This window comes from Lithobates pipiens, unplaced genomic scaffold (genome assembly GCF_037356315.1).
Source record: "Lithobates pipiens isolate NorthernLeopardFrog02 unplaced genomic scaffold, aLitPip1_a1.2 Scaffold_30, whole genome shotgun sequence".
Classification (NCBI taxonomy): domain Eukaryota; kingdom Metazoa; phylum Chordata; class Amphibia; order Anura; family Ranidae; genus Lithobates; species Lithobates pipiens.
Window position 1 is genome coordinate 57,421,917 of NW_027507791.1, and position 10,468 is coordinate 57,432,384.

Sequence of the window (10,468 nt, forward strand, 5' to 3'; positions counted from 1 at the left end):
GCTGAAGAAACCGTGTCTATCTAGGAGAAGACCTCACGTCAAAACAAAATGTAGGGCAAAAAAAGTCAATATTAGTCCCCACACCAAGGCGTAATACAATGCAAGAAGAAAGTAGGGTAAATGTCTAAAACACAGCAACAGCAAACAATTGTGCCCAACCCAAAAAACCCAAAAAACCCAAAATACCTTGTTGGGACTTTATATCCTAGCTCCTAGAAAACCCCTTGGCTTGAGTCAATGTTGTGGCAAATGGAATTTTGAGCTGACCTGCCAAGACTTTTTCCCATGTGACAATATAAAAATCAGTGGATGGTCTGCTGGTCATTTTACAGCCATTATGCCATGGTGGCAGATAATCTAAGAACTTCTGATGCCATTTTTTTTTACTAAAGACACCAATGATTTCAACATGCGTGGTCTGCAGAATGGCTGACCCCCAGACAGGGACCATTGCAAGACTCTACCAAATCTTTCAAGTCAAGGGTGCCTTGTATGCTTTGGAAGAATATATTGCCTGTTGTAGCAGACTTAACAAGTACTGTATCTAACACAACATTATTTTACATCCACCGACTGCAATGTCCTATTACCTACATTTTCTGTCATATTTAAAAGGAAGCCTAAAGGTTGTTCCATACATTGTTCTAGCCTGGTCACGAAGAAGCATTAGAAACTGGTCTGATTACCCGTTAGTCCGATTATCATGCTCTGATCTAGTCCTACATACCAGTTCAGACATCTGTCCAAAACAATACTGAACAATGTTTTTGCTCATATAAGAATTCCTTAAACATATTGTGAATATATATAAAGTGAGCAGATATTTTGTGTTCTTTGTGGTGTATAGCATAAAATTATTTTTGATGTGACTTTGTTTTTTGTTTTAACGTTTGTTCATATGTTTTTTATTGCATTACAATTAGAGATTCTATTGGCCACTAGAGGGAGCTCAGTATTTACAGTACCTGCAATCCCTGAGTCCACCTGTTCGTTGAGATATGATATCAGCCAGAGGGAGTGTATGGTTTTTAAATGGCAGCCCACTCATAGGCTTGTATTGTGAGAAGGAACAGTTAGCCCTTGTACACACGGTCGGAGATTCCGACAACCAAATCCGTCGGATTTTGTCCGACGGATCTTGTCCGAAACTGTTGCATACACACGGTCGGACAAAGTTGTCAGAAAGTCCGATCTTTCAGAACGTGATGACGTAATTTCGTTACGATGGGACTACGTTCAGGCTAGTAGCCAATAGCTTTGATGTAGGAATTTGATCTGAGCATGCGTGGCACTTTGTCCGATCGGAATTCTCTACACATGATCGGAGTATGTTCGATCGGAGCATTTTGTCGGAAAATATTTCCGGCAAGTTGGAAAATTTGGTCCGATGGATATTGCGACGGAAACAGTCCGATGCAGAACACACACAGTCGGAATATCCAACAAAACGCTCCGATCGGACACATTCCGTCGGAATCTCCGATCGTGTGTACAAGGGCTAAAGCATAACCATTGTGTAATACCGTTTAACTCTCTTATTCACCTCAATGGAACTTGTAGTCATTTTTGCTCACGGTAGCAAAGGAAAATAAATTGGGAAAGCTGGGAAGTATAAAGGAAGACCAGTTAACTGATTTTAGGGGGGCCAGACTATGGCCATCAGGAGTACAAAAGGTCCCAGCATCAGTGGGAGTAAACAATCCCCCATTATTGGGCCCCATTGTTGGTGTCAATGGGAGAAATTGTGCCTCATCATTAAGGTCATTAAGCCCCATTGTTGGCGTTATTGGGAGGAACTGTGCCCCATCATCTGTATCATTGGGAGGAATTGTACCCATCATTGGTGTCGAAAAATAATAGCACTCGAAGGGCCGGATAAAAGAAAGTAAAGGGCTGCAGTTTGGAGACCACTGATCTGGCCTTTACCTCCCCAGCTTAAATATCCCTGGCCAACCCCTTTTATTCATTGGATTTCTGTTCTTTCATTCATAGAGTCTCAGATTCATGTGGGCATTATCTAGAATGGTCTGCATGCAAATAGAGCATGCCTAGGAAGACCTACTCATCCAGACTGACACCCACCCATCAAGGCATTTTGATTTTTTCATTGACTACAATGGCTGCATTTTGCAAGGTATGTGGTCATTATACAAGCACTTTTGTTGTTGAGATGCAACCATGAAAAATAAGACTTGAGTACGACATATTCAAATCTTATGAATACATATAAAGCTAAAGATGTTGAAGGTCTAGCCACCCAACTGCCAAGCATTACAATTGTTTCTAATGGCCTAATAGGAACCTTAAAAGAGTTTTCTCTTACGCTTGTAGACTTATTCACAGTTCTCCTTTTCCTGTAGAAATTCACACTTTTATCAATCAGTTGTATTGACTGATTTCATGCTTGCTATTATTCATCCTACAAGAGAGCTTCCCTTGGTTTTTTGGCAAAGCAATTTTGAGAGATTTACTCCCACCACTTTATGGATTAAGGTCTTTCAGTGGGCCATCTCTTTGGCTCTGTGGCCTGAGCCCACCCTTTTTTAAAGCCTAATAGAGCCTCTGGCTCTAATCTAGTGCTTCAACCCCCCCTCCCCCCCCCCATCGAAATCCATCACCTTGTATGCAGATTAGGGGGCCGGATACATGGATGGGAAGGGATGTGCGCCTGCGCCCCTAATGGATGGGCCGCCACTGGTCAGGTACCCAAGGACCAGCAAGGAATTGGCCCAGGTGAAGACAATGCTGGATCCCTGGACTGGTAAATGCAGTTTATTAAAAGTCTGACTTTTAATTTTTTTTTCTAAACCAAAGATCCTATGGTCCTTCAGTGGACCATCTACCCTTGCTTCCAGCGATTGTGGACACAAGAATAGGCAATGCATGTTTCTTGTTCCTGCTTGCTACTGGTCTGTAATATCTCATATTTCAGTAATTAGTCACTAGGAGTAAGCTAATGGATTATGGTTCTTTAGTGGACCATTTTCCCTGCCCACCCAGGATTGTGGACACCTGAATAGGCAATCCACGTTCCTTGTTTCTGCTAGGTACAGGTCTGTAAAATCTCACAATTCAGTAAGAAGATGCATGGAGTAAATGTATGGATTAATGTCTTTCAGTGGAACATCTGCCTTGGCTTTCATAGATTGTGGACACTAGAATAGGCAATCCACGTTCCTTATTTCTGATAATTACTGGTCTGTAAGATCTCACATTTCAGTAATTTGTTGCTAGGAGAAAATTAATGGATTATGGTCTTTTATTGGTTCATCTTCCCTGACTTCCAGAGATTGTGGACACCTGAATAGACAATCCACATTCTCTGTTTCTGCTAGCTACTGGTCTGTAAACCCTCACAATTCAGTAAGTAGTTCCTAGATGTAAATATATGGATTAAGATCCTTTAGAGCAGTGGTCATGAACCCTGTCCTCAGGGCCCACTAACAGGCCAGGTTTGCAAGATACCTGAAATACATCACAGGTGATATTGTTTGCTGCTCAGTGATTGCTGTATTCTAGTCTGCATCTCCCCAAGGTAATACATAAAACCTGGCCTGTTAGTGGGCCCTGAGGACAGGGTTGATGACCACTGCTTTAGAGGGCCACCTTCCCTTGTGGACACCTGACAAGACATTACACGTTTTTTGTTCCTGCTAGTTACAAGTCTGTAAAATCTCCCTCTTCAGTAAGTACTACGATGCTGGGAATAGATTTGTGCATTAAGGTCCTTCAGTGGACCATTTCCTTTGGTTTTCAGAGATTGTGAACACCTGAATATGCAATCCATTATCCTTGTTTCTGCTAGTTACAGGTCTGTACAATCTAAAAATTCACTAAGTAGTGACTAGTAGAGTAAATTTATGGATTAAAGAGGAAGTAAACCCTGATGAGTTTACTTCCTCTTTCATTCCCTGCAAAGGCAATTATGTGTCACTTACCTGACACAGGAGCCAGCGAAGTCGCTGCTGTCCCCTGTAGTCCGCCGCATCCATCTTGTTGGTGGGGTCTCGCAGCTCCGCCGCTGTCATTCGGCGAAGCCGCGATGACGTCACTCCCGCGCATGCGCACGGGAGCCGACACGCGCGGCAGCTCCGTCGCTGAGAATGCCGCGCTCAGTGCGCCTGCGCGCCGCTGTCTACGGCGCATGCACCGTAGACAGCGGTGCCCGTTTTCGGGCAAATATCTCGTAACCATATAGGTTTAGGAGATATTGCTTGGACCTACAGGTAAGCCTTAATCTAGGCTTACCTGTAGGTCAAAGTGGTTTGTAAGGGTTTACAACCACTTTAAGGTCCTTCAATTTCCCATCCCCCTGGCTTCCAGAGATTGTGGACACCTCCTCAATAGGCAATACACATTCCTCCTTCCTTCTAGTTAGTGATCTGTTAAATATCACAATCCATTAATTAGTTGCTAGGAGTGATTTATGGATTAAAGTCTTTCAGTGGCCCATCTCCCTTGGCATTCAGAGATTGTGGACATCTGAACAGGCAATCCACAATCCTTCTTCCTGCTAGTTACAGGTCTGTAAAATCTCACAATTCAGTAAGCAGATGTTAGGAAAAACTGTATGGCTCAAGATACTTCAATGGACCACCTCGGTTAGCTTCCAGAGATTGTGGAAACCTGAATAGTCCATCCACGTTCCTTGTTTCTGCTAGCTACTATCCTGTAAAATCTCACAATTATTTGCTAGGGGTAAATTTATGGATTAAAGTCCTTCAGTGGACCATCTCCCTTGGCTTTCAAAGATTGTGTACATCTAAATAGGCAATACACATTCCTTGTTCCCTCTAGTTACAAGTTTGTAAAACTCTACAATTCAGTAAGTAGATGCTAGGAGAAAATGTATGGATCAAGGTACTTCAATGGACCACCCCCGCTTAACTTCCAGAGATTGTGGAAACCTGAATAGGCAATCCACATTCCTTGTTCCTGCTAGCTACTAGCCTGTAAAATATCACAATTAGTTGCTAGGGGTAAATTTATGGATTAAGGTTCTTCAGTGGACCGTCTCCCTTGGCTTTCAAAGATTGTGGACATATCCTACATAGGCAATACACATTCCTTGTTCCTTCTAGTTACAGGTCTGTAAAACTTTGCAATTCAGTAAGTACGGTAAATTATAGAAGTACATTTATGGATTAAAGTCCTTCAATGATTCATCTCCCTTGGTTTTCAGAGATCATGGACACCTCCTTAATAGGCAATACACATTCCTTGTTCCTTCTACTTACTGGTCTGTAATCCCTCACAATCCAATAATTAGTCAGGAATTGTGGATTATGGATTAAAGTCCTTCAGTTGACAATTCCACTTGGTTTTCAGAAATTGTGGACACCTCTTCAAAAGACAATAAAAATTCCTTATTCGTGCTAGTTACAGGTCTGTAATATCTCTCAATTCAGTAAGTACATACTAGGAGAAAATTTGTGGATTATGGTCCCTCAATGGACCTTCTTCCTTGGCTTCCAGGGATTGTGGACACCTCTTCAATAGGCAATATGCATTCCTTGTTCCTTCTAATTCCTGGTCGGTAGAATATCACAATCCAATAATTAGTCAATAGGAGGGGTTTATTATGGATTAAAGTCTGTCAGTAGCCGCCCATCTCCCTTGGATTCCAAAGATTGTGGACATCTAAATAGGCAATCCACAAACCTTGTTTCTGCTAGTTAAAGGTCTGTAAAATCTCACAATTCAGTAATTATTAGTCATTAGGGATACATTTATGGATTAAGGTCCTTCAGTGGACAATCACCCTTGGCTTTCAAAGATTGTGGACACCTCCTAAATAGGCAATACACATTCCCTGTTCCTTCTAGTTACAAGTAAGTAAAATACTACAATTCAGTAACTAAATGATAGGAGTCAATTTATGGATTAAGGTCCTTCAATGGCCCATCTCCCTTGGCTTTCAAAGATTGTGGACATATCCTACATAGGCAATACACAATCCTTATTCCTTCTAGTTACAGGTCTGTAAAACTTTGCAATTCAGTAAGTAAATGATAGAAGTACATTTATGATGGATTAAAGTCCTTCAATGGTTCATCTCCCTTGGTTTTCAGAGATCATGGACACCTCCTCAATAGGCAATACACATTCCTTGTTCCTTCTACCTACTGGTCTGTAATCCCTCGCAATCCAATAATTAGTCAGGAATTGTGAATTATGGATTAAAGTCCTTCAATGGAAAATTCCACTTGGGTTTCAGAAATTGTGGACACCTCCTCAAAAGACAATAAAAATTCCTTGTTCGTGCTAGTTACAGGTCTGTAATATTTCTCAATTCAGTAAGTAGATACTAGGAGTAAATTTGTGGATTAAGGTCCTTCAATGGACCTTCTTCCTTGGCTTCCAGGGATTGTGGACACCTCTTCAATAGGCAATATACATTCCTTGTTCTTTCTAATTCCTGGTCTGTAGAATATCACAATCCAATAATTAGTCAATAGGAGGGGTTTATTATGGATTAAAGTCCTTCAGTGGCCCATCTCCCTTGGATTTCAAAGATTGTGGACATCTAAATAGGCAATCCACAAACCTTGTTCCTGCTAGTTAAAGGTCTGTAAAATCTCACAATTCAGTAATTATTAGTCGTTAGGGATACATTTATGGATTAAGGTCCTTCAGTGGACAATCTCCCTTGGCTTTCAAAGATTGTGGACACCTCCTAAATAGACAATACACATTCCTTGTTCCTTCTAGTTACAAGTAAGTAAAATACTACAATTCAGTAACTGAATGATAGGAGTCAATTTATGGATTAAGGTCCTTCAATGGCCCATCTCCCTTGGCTTTCAGAGATTGTGGACACCTTCTCAATAGACCATGCACATTCCTTGTGGCTGCTAGTTACAGGTCTATAAAATATCCCAATTCAGTAAGTAGATGTTAGGATTAAATATGTGCATTAAGGTCCTTCAGTAGACAATTTCCCTTGCCTGTCAGAGACTGTGAATACCGGAATAGGCAATCTACGTTCCTTGTTTCTGCTAGCTACCGGTCTGTATAATCTAAAAATTCTGTAAGTAGTCGCTAGTAGTAAATTTATGGATTACGGTCCTTCAATGGTCCATCTCCCTTGGCTTCCAGAGGTTGTGGACACCTGAACAGGCAATCCACGTTCCTTGTTCCTTCTAGTTACAAATCTATAAAATCTCACAACTCAGTAAGTAATCGCTAGGAGTACGTTTATGGATTGAGATACTTGAGTGGACCGTCTGCCTTGGCTTCCAGAGATTGACTAGGTCAGAAACCAAAGCTACAGTAAATACGAACAAATCAGCCCCTGGTGTGTAAATGGTGTGTATATGCCTATACAACAAAATGTAGCTTATAATGTAGACAGAATTTTGAGGCTATCCATACCCATTTAGATTTAATTTTAGAAATCACTCGATTACGCCATCCATGCGAAACATTGTGGGTGGAGCAATCAAACCACTGGCCAACATAACTCAGTTTTTTTGTGTTGTTTGCAAAGAATATACGAGGAACTGAAAAACTTGTTTAAGAAAAAATTGGGCAGGTGGAAATTCTAAGCCAAAACATCACGGTTCTCAGATAATTCAAAGACAATTCAGTGGTGAGAGTCACAGATTGGCGTATTTCTGCAGCAAGTCTGAAGAATATTGCAGTTATACCAGTTGCTAATGACCAGCCTTATAGGGCGCTTCTCTTTCTGAACATTGCTTCAGAATCATGTCAGCTACATAATGGGTGAAAATGAGATTTCCACACCTAGCCCACCTCCTACCCGGCCAGTGTGAGAGGACAGTACAGCGCAGGTGCCACACTGCCTGGAACCCGGCTGGGCACGGCCCTCGCTCCGATTAACCCATTTCGAGCAGATTCTGAAACGTCCTTTCATGATGCTAAAAATAAAAGAGGAGGCGCTACATTCCTTCGTCTCCCCCCTGTGCAAACATTCCATACCTCCGTCTCGCCCGACTCACCGACCAGAGCGCTCTAGAAAAAGATTGCAGGTTCGCCGCTAAATAATTACATTTTTGAAGGCGTTATCATGGCTACAGTGCAGCATATCCAAGATTTAAAAAGAGAATCATTAAGACGTGGGCTATTGGGAATAACACCTACGGGGATTAGTGGGGGGGGGGATATGGTGGAAGACATAAACTGATTGTGTAGGTGATAAATAGATGGATAGATAGATGGATAGATAGATAGATAGATAGATAGATAGATAGATAGATAGATAGATAGATAGATAGATAGATAGATAGATTTATAATAGATAGATTAAAAGAGGAGGGATTAGAAAGAGGAATTAATTGATAGATAGAACAGGGGCAGATAGATAGATAGATAGATAGATAGATAGATAGATAGATAGATAGATAGATAGATAGATTAAAAGAAGGGGGGATTAGAAGGAGGAATTAATAGATAGATAGAACAGAGATAGATAAATAGATAGATCGATAGATTGATTGATAATAGATAGATAGATGGTTAGATAGATTAAAAGAGGAAAGATTAGAAAGAGAAATGAATAGATAGATAGATAGATAGATAGATAGATAGATAGATAGATAGATAGATAGATAGATAGATTAAAAGAGGAGGGATTAGAAGGAGGAAGTAATAGATAGATAGAGCAGGGATAGATCAATAGATAGATAGATCGATAGATCCATTGCTAATAGATAGATTAAAAGAGAAGGGATTAGAAAGAGGAATTAATAGATAGAACAGGTAGATGGATAGATAGATAGATAGATAGATAGATAGATAGATAGATAGATAGATAGATAGATAGATAGATAGATAGATAGATAGATAGATAGATAGAATAGAATAGATAGATAGATAGATAGAGGGATTAACAGATAGATAAATAGTTACATAGCTGGATAGATTAGAAGAGGATGAATTAGAAAGAATAATCATTAGATAGATATAACAGAGATAGATGGATATAGAGATAGATAGATAGATAGATAGATAGATAGATAGATAGATAGATAGATAGATAGATAGATAGATACATAGATAGATAGAAGGAGGGATTAGAAAGAGGAATTCATAGATAGATAGAACAGAGGTAGATAGATAATTGATAAATTGATAATAGATAGATAGATAGATAGATAGATAGATAGATAGATAGATAGATAGATAGATAGATTAAAAGAGGAGGGATTAGAAACAGGAATTAATAGAGAGCTAGAACAGGGTAGATAAATAGTTACATAGCTAGATAGATTAGAAGATGAGGAATTAGAAAGAAGAATGAATATATAGAACAGAGATAGGTGAATATAGAAGGATAGATAGACTGACAAATAGTGATAGATAGATAGATAGATAGATAGATAGATAGATAGATAGATAGATAGATAGATAGATAGATAGATAGATTAGAAGAGGAGGGATTTAAAAAAAAGAATTAATAGATAGCTAGAACAGAGATAGAATAGTAATGGATAGAGTGATAGCAATATTATACATATATTAGACAGACTGATAGTCAGAAAGAGAGGAAGAGAGAGAAATTCAAATTAGATAGATAGATAGATAGATAGATAGATAGATAGATAGATAGATAGATAGATAGATAGATAGATAGATAGATAGATAGATAGATAGATAGATGAATAGGTAGATAATCAGTAATATAGAGGACATGCAATAAAAGTAAGAATGTTAATAATGAGAAGGATGTGACCCGGACACAGCGGGACCCGTGTCCCCCCAATACACCCCCCCCTCTGTATTATTGGGGGACTCACCTGGCAGGTTGGTGCCCCTTGTACAGGGAAGCTTGGGAGGAAGGTTTGCTTGTTCCTTACACCAGATGTTTCAGGGTGACAATTCCTCCTTATATAATATTCCCAGAGTAAATTCATGTCTGGGGAAGGCGATGGGAGAATAAAGCGGTGAATGTTGGTGGTGGTGCCCCCCGTAGTCTCCTATGTCTGGGTGGGATTGGTCGGTGTAGAGAGGGGTCCTGTGTTGCAGCCCTGCATACAATCTGGTGCCTGCAAGTCACTGTCATAGAATGAGGAGCCCTGAGAGACCCACAGAGGCTATTTTTAGCTCCTTTCCCATAGAGCACAAGTAGATCTATTCCATTAAATACACTGCAGCAGTATGCAGAGCGCCGGGTCCGCGCTTCCTCCAACCCCGCTTCTCCTCTTATACCGACTCCTCATTCCGGGGCCACTTCATTCTCATCATTAACTCTTCACTTACACATTTGTCTGGAAGACAATGGGGGGGGGGGGGAAAGGATTTTTTTTATTTGCTTTTCTTTTTTTTTAATTAACGGCGCCTTCTTCTTTTTTATAGATTTGATTTTTTATTTTTATTTTTTTGATTTCCACGCTTTTCCTGCCGGTGTTAGTAGTCGGAAGAGAAGAGCCGAAATAGAAGTCTTTAATTGCTTGGAAAATTGAAACATTTTGGCAAAATTGAAACATTTTGGTAAAACGTATTGGAG

General features: G+C 40.1%; 1 protein-coding gene across 1 annotated transcript in view; it reads right to left on the bottom strand.

Moving 5' to 3' along the window:
* The window catches only part of ANKRD34A (ankyrin repeat domain 34A), a 66,222-nt gene extending 56,124 nt beyond the window's left edge, over window positions 1-10,098 (bottom strand). Inside the window, exon 1 of the mRNA XM_077464279.1 lies at window positions 9,759-10,098. The gene's annotated coding sequence lies outside the window, so the exon portion shown is untranslated. The remainder of the gene's footprint in view (window positions 1-9,758) is intronic.
* Window positions 10,099-10,468: the final 370 nt, after the last annotated feature.